Raw genomic sequence first — 18,816 nt, forward strand, 5'->3', positions numbered from 1 at the left:
GGACAAGTTAACTCAAAATCTCTGGGGTAGAATCCATGTGCTTTTTTTTGGCTGTGCCACATGGCTTGCGGGATCTCAGTTCCCCAACCAGACCAAAGTAATGAAAACCCAGAAACAAAACCAATAGGCTATCAGGGAATTCCCCTGGTATACGGTCTGGATATGGATTTTTTAAAGCCCCCATGTGATTCCAACATGTAGCCAAGATTGAGAACCTGCTCCCTTTCCTCTGGGGTATCTGAAACTGTGGTTAGGCTAGTCTTTAAAACTACTGGGAATTAATTAACATGTGTATTTAGGCCAATTCCATGGAGCTAGCCAAGGCAGTTCCCACGACAAGCTTCAAGGGTTCAGTCCTCAGACTCTGTCTTCTTCCCTGAAAGTATGTGATAAGATGTCCCCAACATATCACCAACCAAATATCCCACTGATCCTAGAAAAATCTAAAATATGACCAGTGACCTATTCTGCCAGTTTTCTCACTCAGAGTTTCCAGATTCCTTTCCCATCATCAAGACCCTCAATACTTGGCCCCAACATCCTTTTCAAACTTTTTTCCACAACATCCCTCAACATCGACCCAATCACTGGCAGATGACCCCATCTCCACCCCGCATTTTAGTTTGCATATTTAATCCCGGCATTCATGCACGAAACTAATCAAAAGTGCCCTTCTTCACTATCTGTCTCTCCACAGCTTATCTTTAAGACCCAACTCAAAACCCATATTTTATATGCAGCATTCTGTGTGACCATGCCAACTCTCAGAAGCTGCTTCCTCTTCTAAGCTTATTATCCATCACATGTACCATTTATTCCAACACCTCGAATACACTATACAGCCAAGTGACTGTGCACTCCCCAGTGGGCTGTAACACCTACATATGGTAGAAACCAAGGTTCCTTGATTGTGCAATCCAGTGTAGAATATTGAGAATCTGAGCTCCCTTGATAATTCTAGGGATTTTAGAAAGAATCCTGCAAGAGTGTGCATGCAATGAACTATTTGATCTTTAAAAATCCTGTGAAGTAAATATCATTGTTATTTTCACCATGTTGCCAGTACAAAAAACTAAAATGAGAATAGTCCATCTTTATCCCCAAAGACACTAAGACAGACAGAAAAGCTGGCATGAGGAAATTAAGACTTAGAGTGAGTCACACAGGCTTTTAATAAAAGAGGCAGAGCCAAAATTCAGAGTCTCCACTGCCAGCTCAGTGCTTTTTTTCAACTAGTCGCCAAGTTGTGTCCAACTCTTTGCGATCCCATGGACTGCAGCACATCAGGCCTCCCTATCCCTCACCATCTCCCAGAGTTTGCCAACTTCACGCCCACTGAATTGGTGATGCCATTCAGCCATCTCATCCATCTCATCCTTTGTCACTCTCTTTTCTTTCTGCTTCAATCCTTCCCAGCATCAGGGTTTTTTCCAATGAGTTGGCTGTTCACATCAAGTGGCCAAAATATTGGAGCTTCAGCTTTAGCATCAGTCCTTCCAATGAGTATTCAGGATTGATTTCCTTTAAGATCAACTGGTTTGATCTCCTTGCTGTTCAAGGGATTCTCAAGAGTCTTCTCCAGCACCACATTTTGAAGGCATCAATTCTTTAGCATCCTGCCTTCTTTATGATCCAACTCTCACATCTGTACATGACTACTGGAAAAACCATAGCTTTGACTCTACAGACCTTGGTCAGCAAAGTGATGTCTTTGCTTTTCAATACACGGCCTAGATTTGCCATAGCTTTCCTTCCAAGAAGCAACTGTCTTCTAATTTCATGGCTGCAGTCACCATCTGCAGCAATTTTAGAGCCCACAAAGAGGAAATATGTCATTGCTTCCAACTTTTCCCCCTCTATTTGCCATGATGTGATGGGACCAGATGCCATGATTTTAGTTTTTTAATATTGAGTTTTAAGCCAGATTTTTCACTTTCTTCTTTCCCCCTTGTCAAGAGGCTATTTAGTTCCTCTTTGCTTTCTGCCATTAGAGTGGTATCCATTTCTTCTAAGGGATTCTTGTCCACAGTAGTATATATAATGATCATCTGAATTAAATTCACCTTTAGTTCATCGATTCCTAAGATGTTGATGTTCACTCTTACCATCTCCTGCTTGACCAAGTCCAATTTGCCTTGATTTACGGACCTAACATTCCAGGTTCCTATGCAAAAGTGTTCTTTACAGCACTGGATTTTACTTTCATCACCAGATATATCCACAACTGAGTGTTGTTTCCACTTTGGTCTGGCCACTTCATTCTTTCTGGAGCTAGTAGTAATTTTCCTCCACTCTTCTTCTGTGGCATACTGAACACCTTCTGACCTGGGAGTGCAGGGTGGGGGGCCTCATTTTTCAGTGTGATATTTTTTTGCCTTTTTACACGGCTCATGGGGTTCTCATGGGAAGAATATGGGATAGCCATCCCCTCCTCCACTGGACCACATTTTGTCAGAACTCTCCACTATGACCCGTCCATCTTGGGTGGCCCTACCAGGCTTGGCCCGAGCTTCATTGAGTTATGCAAGTCCCTTCACCACGACAAGGAAGTGATCCATGAAGGGGTCAACTAATAAAGTGGTTCTCAAACTTTAGCATACATAAAAATCACCTGAAGGGCTTGCTCAAATAGAAGATCTAGGTGATAATTGATGGTACTGGTCCAGGGGTCACCCTTTCAAGAACAACTGTTTTTATATATTTCCTAAAAGAAAAAAAAAAAAGATAGAAATAGGGATTCTGTTAGAAATATAAACCAAAGTCATGTGGAAATAATAAGAAATAATAAATTACTGAGCCTATTTATTTCAACATATGCTTGTCTATGAGAGTAATTTGTTATAAATTGCAAATAAAAACTCAAATTTGTAATAAAGAAATCATTCTCATTAAGACTTCAAGTCAAAATATCAATATGTTCAAAAAGGTTGAAATAAATCCCAGCATGATAGATACATAGTGGATAGATCTATCTATGATAGATACATAATGGAAGAGAAATAAACTAGTGTGATTTAGAAATAGAAATAAACTAATGTGATTAACTAGAATGATTAAAAAAAAAAAAAATGGCAAGGAGAGAATGGAAGCCAGACTATCCAAGCTCTTTGCAAATTCCTTTATGTGGGAGGGAGGTTTGTGGCTAACCAACTGATTGCTCCATCAATCTGCTTATTACTTAATCAATAGATCTTTGCCACATATCAACTCTTTAACATTATCCTCTGTGACCAATGAGTGGAATGTGAAAGTGACCCAACAGAGAGTTCCCACTCATGAGAAATATGCTATGCAGCTTCAGATACAAAATATATAACTAAGAAACTTTGAAGAGCATGTAGAAATGCCAGGGTCTTACTGATGAGTCATTCAATGAAGGAATTAATGGATAAACAAAGTTTAAGAAGTTCAACTTGAACAAGATCTTTAAAAATGGGTAGGATTTGAATGGATGAAGAGCAAGAGGAGTGGTATTTGAGAAAGAAGGTGTTGTGAGTAAACTGAGAGCAAGGAACCTGCTCACCCGTGTGTGTGTGTGTGTGTGTGTGGTAGAGGAGGGTAGGGAGAAGTAGTGAAGTTTTTACTAGCACACAGAAGGTCCATGGAAGCAAAAAAGATAGTTGTAGAAGGTAGGTTTCAGACAGCAGAGTAAATCCAGAATGTTCCACAGATCTTCAGGGCTCTTCCCATAAAGGAGAGGAGCCATGGCTGACTCTTGAGCTGAGAAGACATGTGAGAGAGATTAAAGTTGAAAGCAATACCATCACACAAATACCATCCTACCCTCAAGGGAGAAGGCTGGTCAAAGGCCGAGCTCCCTGTGGTCAACACAACAGACCAAAGTCACGCTCTGTCTCTGCCCTTTGCTCATGCCCTCTCCTAACATCTGCAGGCTGGGGCGAGAGTGCATACGAAGGCCCATGTATGCCATATGGCCACATAGGCAAGAGTGATAAATCAAGATAACAAGTGCAAATTAAATGTATCCCCTCCTCCTCCATCCAAATACATCTTTATATCAACCTGGAAAACCAAGTTTGACTTTAGAATACTCAGTTTTCTGTACCAGAGCCTGGGAAGGTATAGGGTCCGGGGTCCAGCCAACACCACTTTCTTCTTTCCACCCTTGGCTTTGTCCACATTTTAAGGTCCTTGTGCACGTGCATGTGAACTTGCCAGACCATGTGTCCCAGCTCCTCCTCCTGTAAATAGCCACCACCAGTCCAACCCTCAAGTCTTAAGGTACACACAGCACCTGGTCTGTTTTCAGAAGAATGAACCAAAGAGGAAGCCCATGCAGCCCCTGGCAGTGGGCTTGGAACCATTTAGTCAGGAAATTACAGATCCTAGATACCCAGGGTGAAGTCTAGACAGTCAGCTACTGTGAGCATGTCTTTGTGGTCCCTAGGTTTCTTGCCCAGGTGGAAGGCGGCTGGGAGAGGGGTAGAGTAGGGAGCCTGGATCAAAGCCTCCTCTTGCCTGGGTCTAAAGGTGATTCAGCCTCTGAGCTGCTGTGGGTTTGATTTCTACTGTTAACATTCCACAGCCAATCCATCTCCTCCCTTCACACATCTGTCATTCTCTGTGCTAGAAGTTTCTCCCTTCCAGCTAATGAAGGAAGGGTCACCAAATCATAATGCCAGCCTGGGCTCTCAGGGCCACTCTTTGATGGAGAGAGCTCAGTCTACAGGGAGCCAAGCCAAACAAAGCATCCTGCAGGGGTCTCACCTGCAGCGATTGTAGCCCATCACTCATAAGCCCCCCTCCCTACACTCCAGACGTCTGCAGATCAAGGGTTTCAGAAGCCCATCTCATCACTTCCTTTTTAATCTCCACGTTACACTTCTGCCCTCCTTCAAGTGCTCCAAGGTAATTTTAAAGAATATCTCATTTTGCTTTCATTTTGCTTCGGCTTGGCCTTCCCATAAATCAGGGCTGGGGCAGAACTTGAGAGGACTAGGCTAATCAAGACTTCAATCTTGAGAAATGTTTAAATATAAATCAAGACTTGAAGGCTCTCCAGATCCTCAATTTTCTTTGAAAGCCTGGTTTGTCTCGTTTTTATTTTCTCCCCTCTTCTTTTTTTCTGATTGGCCATGCTGAGCTCTGAATTTCATCCTGGTGCCCCTAGAAATATTTCTAAATAGTTTTAGATGTTTTCTTTAAGGCATTGCACCAAGCGATACAAGAGGGCTATTACTAACTGCCCTGGGGTGGCGGGTAGGGTCAGTCTACAGAATCTTGCTTTGAAGAAGCAAGAATTGAAGAATTTCAATTTGAAGAAGAATTTCAAACTTCAGGAATTAAATGATCCTAAAAGGCATGAACAGTGATTCGACAGCCAGAGCGAACAGAAATGAAATCAACAGAACCATGACTTTGGTCATCCCTCCTGTTTCAGATACCTTTGACTCTGTAACAAACCATCCAAACTTAGTGATACCAAGTAATAAGTCACTCATTAGAATTATCTCTCACAGTTCTGGGGATTCAGTGGCAGTTCTTGCTAGGTGTCTTCTATGAGGTTGCAATCAAAAGACGGCTGGAGCAGGGGTCTTCTCACAGGATCCCACACATATCCAGCACTGGGGTTAAAAAAGGCTCCAACATCACCTGGGGCTCCTTGAGCAGCTCCTTCCTCCCCTGTGTCATCTCTACATGTGGCCCCTCCGGTATGGTGGCTTCAGTATACCCAGACTTCTTACATGGTCTTTTAAAATCTAGGTTTTATAGTTATTGAGGTATAGTGGGATCAGGAGACACTTTCCACTGAAAAGACAGTTTAGTAAATTCACAGATCCCAAGAGAAAGAGGCATACTACACCACAGAGAGCCACACAGGGAAGCACCAGGGTCAGTTAGCGGGTGGGGTAGGGTGGAATGTAGGTGAGAACCTTTACTGCATTTCTATGGGAGGAAATGGTGGAGCAGAGGAAGCAGGCTTAAGACTGGCTAGTTTAAATAATCTCGTCAGGCTCATGGGCATGCGAGCTATCCCTAGTTGTCTGGTATCTGGCCCCGAGATAATCAGAGCAGATGAATAATGGCCCAGAATGTGAAAGCCCAATATAGGAGGTGACTGGGGACGTGGACTCTATCTGTATCAGCTAGTTTGCATAAGAAGGATGTGCTCCCAGGTGAGTTCCTTGCTCTCTCTAGGAATTAACTAATTTTGGAGGGACAGTCCCTTTGGTGTCAGCAAAGCATTAAAATACAGAAAATAAAAAATAGGGGTGATATACATGGTGGCTCAGGGCTCCAAACATGCAAATCCAAAGCTACAGAGAGCTAGGCAGAAGCTGTACTGCCTTTTCTGAACTGGCTTCAAAAGTCAGTATCACTTGTCACTTTCTGTGTATAAGAAGCAAGTCACAAAGGCCAGCCCATAATCAAGAGGAAGAGAATAAGCGTCACCATTTTTAAAATTTATTTTTTGTTGAAGTATAGTTTGTTTGCAATGTTGTGTTAATTTCTGGTGTACATACATGTGTATATAAACCTGAATCACTTTGTTTTCTTTCCTGTTGTGGTGCATTACAGGCTATTGAATAGTTTCCTGTGCTAAACAGTAGGACCTTGTTGTGTATTCACTCTCTATATAATGGTTTGCCTCTGCTAATCTCACACTCCCAATCCAGCCCTCCTCCACCTCCCCTCCCCTTGGCAACCACAAGTCTGTTCTTCGTTTCTGTGAGTCTGTTCCTGTTTCATAAATAAGTTCATCTGTACCACAGTTTAGATTCCACATATGAATGGTATTCTATGGTGTTTGTCTTTCTCTTTTTGACTTTTTTCACTTTGTATAATATTCTCTGGACTCATTCATGTTGCTGCAAATGGCCTTCTTCATTCCTTTTTATGGCTGAGTAATATTCATATATAGACATGGTACATGTATGTGCGTATGTATACACACACACACACATGTATATGTATATGCATGTTTACATATACTATGTCTCCTTTACCTGCCCATCTGTCAACGGACATTTAGGTTGCTTCCACGTCTTGGCTATTGTAAATAATTCTTAATGACCAAAGACTTAAATGTAAGGCATGACACCATAAAATTCCTAGAAGAGAATGTTGGCAAAACATTCTCTGACATAAATCATACCATTTTCTTAGGTCAGTTTCCCAAGGCAATAGAATAAAAGCAAAAATAAACAAATGAGACTTAATCAAACTTAAAGGCTTTTGCATAGCAAAGGAAACCATAAATAAAACAAAAAGACAACCTATAGACTGGAAGAAAATATTTGCAAACAAGAGCTACTTTTTGATGGAAGGATGCCGAAGAACTGGCGAACATGTTTAAAACTAGCATATCTCCCATAATAGTCTCCATAGCATTAATGGCTAGTAGGTCCTTTCCCCCATTCCATACAATCCAGAAGTCAGAGACTTACAAGCTATGAAATCCAATTCTCTCTCTCTATTAGAATCACATTTCCCCAACCACAGAGCTAGGCCGACTGTTGTGATTAGAATAATCTTCAGGACTTCCTTAAGCAGGAGTCCAGGAGAGGAATTGTGATCCCAATGCTGTGAGTTATAGGAACCTGACACAGTGAAGTTCATCAGGTGCTCAGTGTACAAGTATCAACTCTCCCAGGAGATAGTCAACCGTAAGGATGACATCAAGAAAAGAGGAAGCCAGCTCTACCCTTCAGGAACATGCACTCGAGAGTAGGAGAAAAGTCATGAAACACTTATTGCAGGACATGAAGTTCAGATATAAGATAAACTAGTCTTTGAGGGTTTCATGGAAGACATGGGTCTTAAAGGACTTCTCTGACACTGTCCCATTTCCATGGTTAACTCGCTCCCTTCCAAGGCCCAGCAGCCCCTTTAACTCTGTGAACCAAACCTCCTGATCTGTCCCGCAAAAAATAATGCTCCTTCCCTCCCTGGAGCTATATCATTTTCCACCCTAAAAAGGCTCTTTCTCTCCTTCACTCATTAACATCTTATCCTCCTTTTCAATCCACCTTTTCCATGACCCCTTTACTGAACACCCTCAGTCAACCACTATCACAGCTACTGCACTCTGAGGATCCAGAACTTCTACTACCAAGGTCAACATGTACAGGTCACTTTTAATACTGTTCATCATCATTTCAGGCTTGATCTGTTTTCCTCCCACTAGATTGAGGTTATTGCCAACCATAAACCACATATTCTGCTTGCCCTGAATGCCACCAACTGTTTCAAAGCCAAATCTAAGTATCTTATATATATTACACTGGGCCACAATGTAAATAAACAGTATATTTAGGGCCCTGGACCAGCTTCAATAGAAAGAGTGTTCTGTTGACTAGTTTTCCATATTGGGACTCCATACAATTTTACTTGAAGGAAGGACTCTGTGATCAACCAATTATTGAAAACCATTGTGCAAACAGCACTGAATTAGGAACTGGAGTTTTGGATCATCAAGCCTCCCCACCTATAACTGCCATTCCTGTCCTACTTCTCTCACAGGGAGTGTTATCAACTAGCTAGTGCTACATAATAAACTACCCCAAACTTACAGGCATAAAAAAACAGTTTAGCTCACAAACTGAAGATTGCCTTGGGTCTAGGACGGCCCTGCTCATGGGCCTGCTAGCATGTGGAGAGTTGGCTTTGGTGGGCTTGTTCACGTGGCAGCGGTCTTCACTAGGATGAATCAGGTGGCTCTTAATCTCTAGAAGACCAGCCTACACTTATCCCATGATAGTCACAGGAGTCCAACAGAGCGCGAAGAAGCTGCAAGGCATTTGGTGGCCTAGACTCATATTTAGCATGATGTCACTTCCAAAAGTCCTACAGGCCAAAGCAAGTCTCGAGGCCAACACAGATCCCTGGGATAAGGAAGTGGATTCTGCCACTGTAGGAAGAGCTGCAAAGGCTCTTTATAGAGGGCACATGTCCAGAGAGAGATGGAAAATTAGAGCCATTTTTGCAATCAACCTCATGGAGGATATGAAGATCAAGTGAGATCACACATACGGAGGTCTTTGAAAAAATATACGACTTTATGCAAGGGATAAACATATTCATGGGAGTTTCCTTTTTCTTATCAATGGGTTGGCATGGTAGTGATGATCTAAGACACATTCTGGTGTTCACATTGACAGGGATGTTTACACAGTAGGGAAATTACTTCCCCCTCCATAAATGGTTTTCTCAGTTATGGTTATTTTCGAATGTTTTAAAATTATGTCTCCTTCAAAAAGAAAAGGGGGAAACCAGCTTTCATGGTTGTGGGTTTGCTGTTGCTCCGTATATGTCATTGCCATGCCTGCCGCTTCCACGTCAGCAGTGTGGAAGCAAGTGACTTACCCATTCATTTACTAGGCATGGGCCAGGCACTAACTCTGCACCAGGCCTGCCACAGGCACTAGAGCTACAAGGACAAATAAGACCCACCCCTGCCCTCAAGGTGCTTATGGATTAGTGGGGGAAACACAGTGCAAAGTCCTGGAGGTATAAACTGAAGCCTGTAGGAAATGTAAAAAGGAGCAGCTAATTTTGCTTGGAGGGAACTAGGAAAATCTTTGTAGCCAAAGGAAACGGTGCCAGAGAGAGAGCATGTGGACCACGTGGAGGGCTGATGGAGGGAGGAGCATGTACAGAAGTATGGAGCTGTGAAAAGAGATGGTGAGTTTGTGGAGCCCTGAGGTGTGTCCCGAAACCAGAGTGTGTGATGTGTAAGACAGCATGTTGGGATATTGATGCTGGGGAATAGATTGTGGTGGAGTATGAAGAGGTCACAATACCTCAATCTTTAGGCAGAGCCATGAGATCAGACCTGGAAGACGTCTGCTGGCAACAGGGAGGTGTTCAGTCATGAAGGAAACCAGACGACATGAGCCAGAGTCACAGCAGAGCCAGGAGGGGATAAAGTGTTCATGAAGGGTCATCCTTCTGCCCTGGGCAGGGAGGGTAGAGCTGGGTGTGGGGGGTGGGGGATGAAAAGAACAGCCACTGTTTGAATGGGCACTTTGGGAATAAGGAAGGGAGCTGAGAACAGAGGGCAGGAGGGCTAGGGACCCAGAGGATCAGCCACCTGATAGGCACAGGCCATGAGTGTGCCAACATCCCCAAAGAGCCCCGCACCGTAAGACAGGGCTGCAGGGCTGAAGGACAGGCATGGGCTGACAGGGGAGCAAGGGGTCCAGGGTCCTCAGGGGAGACACCCTGGGATGAGCCAGCTCAGGATCCAAGCTAAGTAGAGAGGCCATAGCGCAGAGCCTCGGGCAGCAGGGGGCTAAGAGAGGGAGCTGAGAAGCAGCACTTGTAAGAGGTAGGCTTCACAAGAGGAAGGAGAGCCAGGGACTGAAGGAGAAGAGAGAATTAGCACGCCACTCATGGCTCAGCTGGTAAAGAATCCGCCTGCAATGCAGGAGACCTGGGTTGGGAAGATCCCCTGGAGAAGGGAAAGGCTACCCATTCCAGTAATCTGGCCTAGAGAATTCCATGGACTGAATAGGCTATGGGGTGGCAAAGAGTTGGACACGATGGAGCAACTTTCACATTCACTTTACTGGTGGTGGCCAGAAGCCACACCAGCACCTGCTCTGAGTCAGAGAGACCAAGTTTGAACTCTGGCTCTGCCGTACACCTGGGGCAGGTGGTACGTCTTCTCTTAGACTCAGTTCCGCTAACAGAGTGGTGGAGGGGGGCTCAGCACCAAAGCAGTCAGTGTGGGCCGCTGCATCCTGCCTTAGCCTCCAGGACAGCTATCCAGTCTAAGGTCTGAGTAGCACAAAGAGAACCACGGTCTGAGCTGCTCCTGTACTCCAGAGAAGCTGCCCTCATTTTCACATCTGTCTGGGGAATAAGCAACCCCTTCGCAAGTACTTCTGAAGGGTCCTTTGGTGCCCACAGCCCATGACCCATGGGACAGCTCTACTTAGAAACTTCCTCCCTGAGCTCTCCGCCCGCTTCTGCATGTTTACAGACTCCTCCCACCTTCCAGCTCCATTAAGCCAGCATCTACCACCAGACAGCCCCTGACATGTTTGAAAACAGCTTCTGTAACTGCTACCACCCTGAGTCTTCCCTTCTTTTTTAACTAATCATGCTCGGTTCCAGACAGACTGATGGCCGAGTTTTCCTGTTTGTATGTTTATCAGAGAAATAGCGTTAGGGAAACATCACCGGAACTACTGTCATGACATGTAATCGATCCATCACTGAGGGTTCAGAAATCAAGGCCTGGAAGGGGCACCTCAGTTCCACCTACTTCCTGGTCGCTCATTAAGCCCTCCAAATCCTGTTTTTTATTGTCCACTTTGATCCTCCAAAAAATTCTCTGTGAAAGAGGACAGGGAATATTATTCCCATCTTACAGACAAAGCAGGGAAGGTGCCAACGAGCTGGAAACTTGTCCTGGGGTTTATTTGCCAGCCGGCAGGCATCTCCTCCTGCCCCTCTCCCTACAGGGTCCCCATACTCACAGACCTACTGTGTGCTTTGGAGGACAAGATGCAGACCTGAAGGAGCAGGCGAGGACCCACAGCAAATGTCTATAGGTGATCAGCGAAGGGTGGGGGTGGGGGGGTACAGGCTCGAGACTAGGGAGATTTCACAAAAAGAACTTGAAGGAATTGAGTCAGAGAGGAAACAGGAGGTGTCTCTGGAGCTGGGGGCTGGGGCAAGTGATCATGCCATCAGGATGAGGAGAAGGAGGGCTCTTGAGAGCCGTCTGACAGGTGGCCAGAGGAGAGCCATGCTGGAAGAACGGAGCCTCCCTCATCCAGTGGAACTCTGTCCTCTGACTCCCCAAGGATGACTCTAGAGCAGAGAGAAAAAAGCGAGACAAATCTGTCATGAAGGGGTACCTTCTGACAGAAGTGGGCAGAGTGGTGATGAGTGAGCTACAGATGCAAAAAAGAAATGGTCAGACAGAGCACGCACCACCCTGTCCAGCCCAGAAAACCTTTGCTCTTGGCCCACTGGTTTCTGAAGTTTCACGAACCCTTAGTCACAGAGAGATGATGAAAAGAAGGGCTCACCCTGGGCACCTGGTCTAGGTAGCTGAATCTCTGCCTCTAGCATCTAAATAGCCCCTGATCTAAGAATAGACTGAGACAACCCCTGACAAGCGAGGAAGGAAACGATACTGGACCAGAGAGGAGAAAGCTTTTTTTCCTTATGCACTACCGACCAAAACCACATCAACAAAAAATAAATTAGGGTTTATTTATGGGAAATAGAAAATATTCTTAAAACCCATGAAGAAGAGACATAAAATAATCAACAACTATGATAAGTGTTGAAACACAGAATCGAATATGACTTAAACATTTTAGAGATGAGAAAATTGAGGTCAAAACGAGGGGATGGTTTTCCTACTACAAACATCAAGCCTCTGGCCACACTCTTCAGTACCCTTTGCTGTAGCATCACTCTGCCACTGGCACCAATAGGCAGCGAGCTTATTTCATGTTCACTCTTCATCTCAGTGACACACCTTTGGTTCCAAAGGCATCCACCTCCTTAGGAACACTCCAAATAATGACATGGAGCACCCCAAACTCCGCACACAGAGTCTCTGAATCCACTGCCGTACGAGGGGTCCAGGCTGATCTCCTCATCACTCCGCCCAGGCTTTGGCATGAAAAGCCTTATCTCCTTCATGGAATCCCTGACCCCTGGGAGAAGGGGCTTGAAAGGATAAAAGCTCTACATTCCAATTTTCCATTATTAGAAAGAGACATTGGGGAAGCGGAGAAGGAAGGAAAAGAGAAAATCTATCTGAGGTTTTTTTGCATGTTTCACAAAGGCTTCTTCTTTGTGTTCCAAAATTCTCTTCCAGTCTTATCTAACATCACTCCTCTGTCCTGTATCCCACGCTGTGGTGATCCCAAGGTGGAATGATCTTTCCCAGATTCTCTCCTGACAAACTCCTATTCATCCTTGAAGACCCTGCTCAAATAACCCTTCCTCTCTGAAGCCTTGCCTGCCCCTGTGTCTCACCTTTGCCCATACTCTGTAGGTCGTCCTATTCATTTGACCTCACCTTCACCACTGCTGAAATCCTATGGACAGAGGAGCCTGATGGGCTACGGTCCACGGGGTCAGAAAAGAGTCGGACAGAACTTAGCAACTCAACAGCAGCACCACTGCCACAGCAGTTTGCCCCAACTTCTGTTCTCATTCCCACTAGATCCTGAGTGCTCCCTGGAGCAGGACTGTGACTTATTCATCATAAATCTCTATGGTCTAAAACAGTACCTTATGCACAGTGCTTATTCAATGATTGTGGATGAATGAATAAATAAATAAAAACAAGAATATAGGCACTAGGGAAAAGAGACAGAGGAAAGCACACAAAACTCCCACATGCAACCTGCATACCCAGAAAGGAAATCTTAAACAAAACACCCAGAATAGAACTAACAGGGAAATATAATGTGAGGAGTGGTGTGTTGATAAACCAGCTCTTAAAAAATCCTATTTCTAGCACTCTGCCAATTTTAGTGTTAAAAATCCCACCCATACTAATTTCAAGGCGCTAACCTGACCTCACTAAGCACAGAGTTGGGAGGAAAGGCTCACAGTTGATTCTCCCGCGCTGGCATGAGCCAGTTCCGGGGACGGCTGAATGAATGCAAGCCATGTATGTCATTTTAAAATTTTCTAGTAGTCCCTTTAAAATTGTTAAAAAGAAACAGTCAAAATTAACCTTAATATTTTTAACTCAATATATCCAAAATATTACTTCAACGTCCAATCCTTATAAAAGATCATTACTAAGATATTTTACCTTCTGGGTTTCACACAGAGTCTGCAGAATGCCAGCGTTATTTTATACTGCAGGACACCTCCCCTCGGACCTTGCACGTGACCGGCCACCACCGGCGCTGACAGCGCCCGTCTCAAATCGAAGTCAAAGCGACACAGAGACAGGGTGACGGGGACATCCTGCCATTTTAGGATTTTTCGATGGGGATGATTTTTAAAATGGCGTTGTCCTTTTACAACTCGGGCAGAAACGGTGCTTGTCCCGCGGGCTGGATTAATTTCAGAGGGAGCCAGATCTGCTGCACCTTAACAGGACCTCACTGCCTCCTCTCACCCACAGGACTGCTCCCTTGGGAGCCCGAGTGCTTATTAATTACCACACATTCCTTCCAGCTTTCAATGCCCGAGACTGAAGGCAGCTAATGAACCCAGCTGCACCCTCCTCCGCTCCGCGGGCCAATTTAGCATCAGAAATGGCCCTCCCCCTCCCCAGCCCTCCACCCCCGCTCCCCGCAACCCCTCTGCCCTCTTCTCCCCACCACGCCCCGGCCCGGGCTGCTTCTACTGGAGAGTGCGGATTCTGGGGGAGGGGGCTGGATTTCTCAGAAGCCAGATGTGAATGGAAGTGCTCAGAAACGCACCTGTCGATTAGCAAGGGGGCGGCGGGTTACCGCGGTGCGGGGTGGGGGGACGCGGGGACAATGACAATGCCAGGCCTCCTTCTTTGAAAGGCGAGTTCTGCAGCTCTGAAGCCCTGGCCGGCGGACGCTGTGGGCCCTGGGTTCCAGACCTAGCTCCCTGTGACTTTCAGAAAATCCCTTCATCTCTGAAGTTCGCTTTACGCTTCTGTAAGCTGACACTGAGAATCTGGCAGCAGGTTTCTGCATATAGGACAAAATGATGTTTGTGGGAAATGCTCTGGAAAACGTTAAATGCTGAAATATTCAGATCAAAATCAGCAGGCCTTAATAAGAGATGCACAGGTTGGAGACTGGATGGCTTGAGCTCTTCTCTTGGGTCCCTCAGAAACACGCTGTGGACTAGTCCTTTTACCTCTCTGGACATTTCCCTTAGCACTAGAATGAAAGGGCCCATCTAGTGACACAAACAAGACAAAGTTCCCTTCCCTCTTGTGACAGAGAGAGACAATAGACAAATATGATGATAGTACACTATTAGGTGGAGAAGGCAATGGCACCCCACTCCAGTACTCTTGCCTGGAAAATCCCATGGACGGAGGAGCCTGGAAGGCTGTTAGGTAGTAATAATACTATGGAAAAAGGTGATGTGAGAGTTAGGGAGAGAATGGCAGGGAATGCTGCCCTAGATGCAGTGATCAGGGAAGGCTACCTTGTAAAGACCTTGAGAAAACAAGGAGTGAGTCACGTATCTGGGAACGGCCTATGCAAAGGCCCTGAAGCAGGAGTGTGCCTGGCTGGCGTAGGCAGAATGGAGAATGCTGTGTGGTTAAGGAGCGGAGCACAAAAGGAGAGGAGGCGGGAAGTTAGGCAGGAAAGATAGTGGGAAGCTGGTTCTCATAAACCTGAGAGGCATAAACGTGGGTTAGGATATCGTTCCCAGTACTTTGGAAAGTGATTGAAAGATCCAGAGCAGAGAAGCAGCATGATCTAATTTGTTTTCAAATGTTTCTTCTGGCTGCCGCGTGGAGCATATTCTGTAAGGGAACAAGAGGAAGCAAAATGGCAGTATCCAAAGGCATGATGGGGGCTTGGACCAGGCCCCGGCTGGCTGCACTCCCACCCCTACCCCAGCCTGGCGCAAGCTTTGAGTCCATCCTTTGAGGATTTGCTTTGTCTTCAGACCCACAGGTCTCTTCCCTCTGTCCTTCAATCATGTGTCAGTGGTTAGCAAGCGTTGGCTACCATCCTCTGTGAAATAAAAGGGGCTCCCACAGAGCACAGATTCCCAGGTAAGGGGTGGGGCCCCCAGGCAGGGATTGGTGGGGCACGGTTCAGATTATGGAAAGCAGTAGAGATTAAATGCCAGCTATAATTGTGCCCCTTTATCTACTGCTTTAAGAGCCTGTCATAGATTGTGCATGACTGAGAGTAATGGTATAGAAAAATATTCTTATTCTGCTTTATTTTTAATTATACACTCACAAACACAGGCCCTTAACTGTTACTGAGAACACTGGGCCTGTAGCATACCACCACACAACCAGCTGCTTTTACCAGTGTGTCAGCCCTGGGAATGGGAACCCCCTTCCAGGATACTCTTTCTGGCACCCACCTGGTTATAAGATGTCTTGCCCTGTCCTCTGGTTCTGTCCTCTGTGTATCTCTTGTCTCATGAACCAGAAGGTAGGTTCCCAGCAGACAAGAGCCATATCTTCTTTAACTTGGTTTAGTACTCCTCATTAATTCACCAGTTGATAGATGAGCAGAAGGCAGTAGGATCAAAGATGTAAAAGCTTCTAGGGCGTTGGCTTCAGTTGGTGTCAACACCTGCCCTTGTGAGCCTGTTGAACCAAAAGCAATCTTGGAAGTCATTTAATCCAGCTCTTTGATTTTCCAGAGGAAGAAACTAACCCCCAGAGAGGTAGAGCGGCTGGCCCAGAGCCACACAGCTAGGAAAGACAACTGAAAATGGTGAGGAGAAAACGGCTCACTCTCACCGCCAACTGTGTTAGCGCTGAAGAAAAGTGCAACAGAAACCATATTCCATCTCAAGGCAACCTCACAGCCATTCTAGGCAGTAGGAACAAATGACAGAATTACCCCGATTTTGTAGGTAGAATAAACGAAGACCGAGATTCTGCTGAGTGGTATAGACTATATATTAAATTGGGGAGGTGGGAGAGGGGCAGAGTAACTGAAAAAGCTGAGTTGGTCCTTTCTTAGTTCTTGGAAAGGGAAAAGTTGGGATGAATATGTTATGATGTAAATATGATAATAATATAATATGAATATGGTAATGACATGATATGAATATGATAATGATATGATAGGAATATGACTGTCATTCAGAGGAATTTGAATTCTTCCATGTAGCTTCAGAGAACAGAATGAAGCCCAGCAAAGGCAAAGAAAGAAAATATGAATCTGGGCTCAATAGGAGAGACAGCTATCTGATCATGAGAACTGTCACAAAGGAGAAGAAACTGGCTGAGGGGACAGTGGGCTTCCAGTTGCTAGAAGGGCCTGGGCACCACCAAGAAGACCCCAGATCTTCAGGCACACTTGGACTGGATGGCCCCTGAATTTCCTTTGAAGCCTGATATTCAGCAGTTCTGTGCAAAGGGAACTTGACATTGGGTTTCCTCTCTTTGAAACCCCTAGGAGTTGCTCCTACCCTCTTGGCTGGAGGCATTCTCCCAAATGAAGTCTTCCCAAAAATGACATGGAAAAGTCTTCCACTTCCTAAGGATGCGATGAAGAGAAATGGCCTTAGGTCATGTGACTTTCATAGGACCTGTGAAACACTTCCTGTACTGTAAGCTTAGGGATGTGGCTCAGTTTCCAGAGAGTGTTACACAAACTCCTCTCTGGGTGATCCCTGAGGAGAGGCGGCTACCCACGGACCTCAGTGCTGGAGATAAAGCAGTGTGGAGCCCGGGGGATGGACTGCACGACCTCTCAAAGTTCCTGCCAGCCCATTCCAGCTATAATTCTATGATAAAACCATTAGAGGGTCCAGAGGTGGTTTAGCCTCATTTCTCCCATCCTGGTGATTGAACACATTTTTTTTTAAATCCCATAAACCCTAAGCCATAATTCTTTTACAGCAGAGGGAAAGACAGAACAGTCATGCACAGTTTGAAGCAAGGGAGTTGCGGGGAGAGGTTAAAGGGAGAGGAAGGCTTGTTTAGATTGCGGTTGTCTTTTTTCGTTTGGGGTTGATGGGGGGATGTTAAATGTGAAGTTTGATGACTGAACAAAAGCAGAGCAAATGAGAAAAAAAGAACGTGAAAAAACTCAAACCTGCAGTTTTCTGATACACAGAAAGGAAACCCAAACTCTGCTCATTATGGCGCATATTTCTGGCAGATCATAACATTAAATTACAGCCCTGCAGCCTTGGCCAGGACTGGGGAGTTCTTCCCATGTGCTTCCAATTAAGCGCGTTTGAAGTTGCCCTGGATATTTATTTGTAGGGGATTTACTGCACAGAACGATTAAAGTTTGTTCTTGTTAGGAGTTTGGGGCTAGTCTGGGGGCAGGGGAGATGGAAAAGAAGAGAGTTAGCTAGGGAGAACGGGGGACGGCCAGGGTACCCCATGAATACGTGTGTATGTTAGAAAGTGCACACAAACACACACACAAGAGCCCTTTGTTTTAAACATGGGGAGGGTTCAACATCTCTGACCGTGATTTTGTTTATAGGAAATCCTTTATAATGCACGTTTAGTGTTTCCATATGGAATTCTCTTAGGATATTTCTCAGCACCACCCTCCCCCTCCCCCTTTTTATTTGGATAAGGCAAGAGAAAAGGGACTGTACATTCCAAAGATTCATAGTCATTCCGGATCAAATTCAATGGATTTTGGCAAGAGTTGAAAAACCCAGATGCAGGGCTTCAGCCTCCCGCTGAGCCGCCTCCAGCTGCGAGTGTCTGGTGGAGGCACTTTGTAAAATCATGAAAACCCTATTAAATTCATGAAATATGATATACTGTCGTTTCAGACTAACTTTCCATTGAACTGTCCATGAAGAGAGAATTTGGTTAACTTGCTGAAGAAGGGGGAAGTGGCAAGGCTGGGGCAGGGTGGGGGCCCAGAGGCTCTGTTGAGGAAAGCGTAGCGGTGCTGGGAATCCTAAAGAGGCTGCACACTTGGCGGGTGTGGAGGTCGTGGGAGCTCCTCCAGACCCCAGCAGCACCCAACTTTGGAAAGGTTTGACTCCTCTCAGAGAGGGGTGTCACCCTGACTCCCCTACCTGTCAAGTTGCTGACCACCCCACTGTCACCAGTGAGCTGTCAAGATGACTTTTTAGAGCACAGGAAACTTCAGCTAAACCAGGGGATACTGTTAGGTTCCATTCCCTTGTTTTACAGCTGAAGGGCCCAGGATAGAGGGAGAGAGAAGGATTTGCCTGAGGTTTGGCAAATTAAAACCC

General features: G+C 45.3%; 1 protein-coding gene and 1 long non-coding RNA gene across 2 annotated transcripts in view; one reads left to right on the forward strand and one right to left on the reverse strand.

Annotated features, from left to right (window-relative positions):
* The window catches only part of SLC14A2 (solute carrier family 14 member 2), a 506,674-nt gene that overhangs the window by 379,227 nt on the left and 108,631 nt on the right, over window positions 1-18,816 (forward strand). The window lies entirely within an intron of this gene.
* On the reverse strand, window positions 1,154-14,255 carry LOC101903413 (uncharacterized). The gene is made up of 2 exons (XR_009492739.1): window positions 13,760-14,255; window positions 1,154-2,704 (listed from the first exon to the last, which is right to left on the reverse strand). It is a non-coding gene; the product is annotated as an uncharacterized lncRNA (long non-coding RNA).

Source organism: Bos taurus, chromosome 24 (assembly GCF_002263795.3).
Source record: "Bos taurus isolate L1 Dominette 01449 registration number 42190680 breed Hereford chromosome 24, ARS-UCD2.0, whole genome shotgun sequence".
NCBI lineage: Eukaryota > Metazoa > Chordata > Mammalia > Artiodactyla > Bovidae > Bos > Bos taurus.